At 38.8% G+C, this 4259-nt stretch overlaps 1 long non-coding RNA gene across 1 annotated transcript; it reads left to right on the top strand.

Annotated features, from left to right (window-relative positions):
- Positions 1–736: 736 nt before the first annotated feature.
- Positions 737–1406, top strand: LOC127916334 (uncharacterized). The gene is made up of 3 exons (XR_008094439.1): positions 737–756; positions 867–975; positions 1385–1406. It is a non-coding gene; the product is annotated as an uncharacterized LOC127916334 (long non-coding RNA).
- Positions 1407–4259: the final 2853 nt, after the last annotated feature.

Here is a 4259-nt window from a genome sequence, read left to right as displayed (position 1 = left end):
AACAACACAACATCCTAAGGTTACCCTGAAGACAACAACACAGCATCCTAATGTTACCCTGACAACAACAACACAACATCCTAAGGTTACAGACAACAACAAACAACCCAATGTTACCCTGACAACAACAACACAACATCCTAAGGTTACAGACAACAACACAACATCCTAATGTTACAGACAACAACACAACATCCTAAGGTTACAGACAACAACACAACATCCTAATGTTACCCTGACAACAACAACACAACATCCTAATGTTACCCTGACAACAACAACACAACATCCTAAGGTTACAGACAACAACACAGCATCCTAATGTTACAGACAACAACACAACATCCTAAGGTTACAATGAGGACAACAACACAGCATCCTAATGTTACCCTGACAACAACAACACAACATCCTATGGTTACATACAACAACACAACATCCTAAGGTTACCCTGACAACAACAACACAACATCCTAATGTTACCCTGACAACAACAACACAACATCCTAAGGTTACAGACAACAACACAGCATCCTAATGTTACAGACAACAACACAACATCCTAATGTTACCCTGACAACAACAACACAACATCCTAATGTTACCCTGACAACAACAACACAACATCCTATGGTTACATACAACAACACAACATCCTAAGGTTACCCTGACAACAACAACACAACATCCTAAGGTTACAGATATCAACACAAACAACATCCTAAGGTTACCCTGACAACAACACAACATACTAAGGTTACAGACAACAACACAACATCCAAAAGGTTACAGACAACAACACAACATCCTAAGGTTACAGACAACACAACATCCTAAGGTTACAGACAACAACACAACATCCTAAGGTTACAGACAACAACACAACATCCTAAGGTTACAGACAACAACACAACATCCTAAGGTTACAGACAACAACACAACATACTAAGGTTACAGACAACACAACATCCTAAGGTTACAGACAACAACACAACATACTAAGGTTACAGACAACACAACATCCTAAGGTTACAGACAACAACACAACATCCTAAGGTTACCCTGACAACAACAACACAGCATCCTAAGGTTACCCTGACAACAACAACAAACAACATCCTAAGGTTACCCTGACAACAACACAACATACTAAGGTTACAGACAACAACACAACATCCTAAGGTTACAGACAACAACACAACATCCAAAAGGTTACAGACAACAACACAACATACTAAGGTTACAGACAACAACACAACATCCTAAGGTTACAGACAACAACACAACATCCAAAAGGTTACAGACAACACAACATCCTAAGGTTACAGACAACAACACAACATCCTAAGGTTACCCTGACAACAACAACAAACAACATCCTAAGGTTACCCTGACAACAACACAACATACTAAGGTTACAGACAACAACACAACAACCTAAGGTTACAGACAACAACACAACATCCTAAGGTTACAGACAACAACACAACATCCTAAGGTTACAGACAACACAACATCCTAAGGTTACAGACAACAACACAACATCCTAAGGTTACAGACAACAACACAACATCCTAAGGTTACAGACAACAACACAACATCCTAAGGTTACAGACAACAACACAACATCCTAAGGTTACCCTGACAACAACAACAAACAACATCCTAAGGTTACAGACAACAACACAACATCCTAAGGTTACCCTGACAACAACACAACATCCTAAGGTTACAGATATCAACACAAACAACATCCTAAGGTTACAGACAACAACACAACATCCTAAGGTTACAGACAACAACACAACATACTAAGGTTACAGACAACAACACAACATACTAAGGTTACAGACAACAACACAACATACTAAGGTTACAGACAACAACACAACATACTAAGGTTACAGACAACAACACAACATCCTAAGGTTACAGACAACACAACATCCTAAGGTTACAGACAACAACACAACATCCTAAGGTTACAGACAACAACACAACATCCTAAGGTTACAGACAACAACACAACATCCTAAGGTTACAGACAACAACACAACATACTAAGGTTACAGACAACACAACATACTAAGGTTACAATGAGGAGCAGGCCTGACATATCACAAATACTATCCCATGATCTATCAACTGATCTCATGAAAAAAATGAAACAGACAAGAGGCTGGCTATTCTCTACTAAACACACTGCTTGTATTGTCCAATCGGGGGATTGGAATTCCAGTTGATTATCATCATTTGGGTTTTGGTGTTTTACTATTGGCATGTGGACCTTCTTGTTTAAACGGATGGAAAACATCTAGATGAAGACATTCAAGATGTTTATCTGTTTTATCGTATTTGGCTGCTCCAGGGATGTTTGTAAATGTGTTTGTAGATCTGTCCAATGGACACGCACGCATGCACACACGCACATACACATACAGTCTTGTACAGCTAACCTTGTGGGGACACACAATTCAGTCCCATTCAAAATGTATTTTACCCTAACCCCTAAACCTAACACTAACCCGTACTCTTACCCTTACCTTAACCTTAACCCCAAAACCTAACCTACCTTGACCCTAAACCTAGCTCCTAATCCCAAATTGTAACCCTAAACCCTCTAGAAATAGCATATAACCTTGTGGGGACTAACAAAATGTCCCCAGTTAGTCAAATTTCTATTCGTTTACTATTCTTGTGGGGACTTCTGTTTTTCTGGGACTTCTGTTTTTCTGGGACTTCCTGTCCAGAATAGTTAAACATGTCCCACACATTCATCCCTCTCTTCTAGTTCCAAAATACTTTCCCTCTTCTCTGCCATCAATGCTACGGTGGCTGTGTATGTATTGTAGTCATGCGGGGCTCTGCATGCTTCCCAAATGACACCTTATTCCCTATACGGTGCACTACGTTTGAACAGAGCCCAATAGGATCAAAGTAGTGCACTAAATAAGGAATAGGGTGCCATTTGGGACAATCTCTCTGACTCACGGTGACTGTAGCCCCAGCTATTTGCTCTGGTTCTCATAGGCAGACACACCTACACTACAGTACACTCGCCAGGAAACACACCCGTGCTTCCTACATATCCTACCATTCAACCACTGACACATTCCTTACGGTTTTTTTTTTGTTGGTGTTGCAAATAAAAAAAATAACAATGAGCTATTGGAGAAAATGAAAAGGAGACATATTATAGGAAGGAGTTTAGAAACGTAGAGTGTTTAGCTGTATTTTTTTAAATTTTTTTTTAATGAAATACAATTTGTGGCATTGTGAGTCACTGAGCATGACAAAGTGTTAGTCAGACACAGCAGACTGTGAGAAAAGCAACACATGCAACTGCTCTTCAAAATGGACCAACGCCCAAGTGGAAGTGAAGCAACCAGGTACTCAGGTACACAGGTGCAGTTGCAGCATAAATTTGGTAGTTTTCTAAAGTACAAACCATATATCGTATATATATCGTATATATCGCTACTGGAGTTTTCTTTGGTGACTTGATTATGATGATATGATTGTGTGATTTAACTAAATGTTCAACAAAGTTTAACACAATGTTAGTTGAAAGGAGAAAGTTTATAGTAATTTCATACAAAGCATGTTTCTAAATTTGCTTAACAAACTGTGTGAGCATGACATACACAACCCATACAGAACCCATACAGAAAAGTGCCTACTTTCAAACATCAAGTAACAGACACATCTCAAACATCTCAGAGGAGATTGCATGAATCAATTTCAATTTAAGGGCTTTGTTGTCATGGGAACCATATGTTTACATTTCCAAAGCAAGTGAAATAGATAATAAACAAAAGTGAAATAAACAATAAAAAAATAACAATAAACATTACACTCACAGAAGTTCCAAAAGAATAAAGACATTTCAAATGTCTTATTATGTATAAATACAGTGTTGTAATGATGTGCAAATAGTTAATTTACAAAAGGGAAAATAAATAAAAATAGGTTGTGTTTACAATGGTGTCTCACTCTCTCTCTCTTTCTCTCTCTCTCTCTCTCTTTCACTCACTCTCTCCAACTCTCTCTCTTTCTCTTTCACTCACTCTCTCCAACCTCTCTCTCTCTTTCTCTTTCACTCACTCTCTCTTTCTCTTTCACTCACTCTCTCCAACCTCTCTCTCTCTTTCTCTTTCACTCACTCTCTCCAACCTCTCTCTCTCTCTTTCTCTTTCACTCACTCTCTCCAACCTCTCTCTCTCCAACCTCTCTCTCTCTCTTTTCTCTTTCACTCACTC

This window comes from Oncorhynchus keta, chromosome 4 (genome assembly GCF_023373465.1).
Source record: "Oncorhynchus keta strain PuntledgeMale-10-30-2019 chromosome 4, Oket_V2, whole genome shotgun sequence".
Lineage (NCBI taxonomy): Eukaryota > Metazoa > Chordata > Actinopteri > Salmoniformes > Salmonidae > Oncorhynchus > Oncorhynchus keta.
The sequence above is the reverse complement of the archived record's forward strand: the minus strand, read 5'-3'. Positions and strand labels throughout refer to the sequence as shown.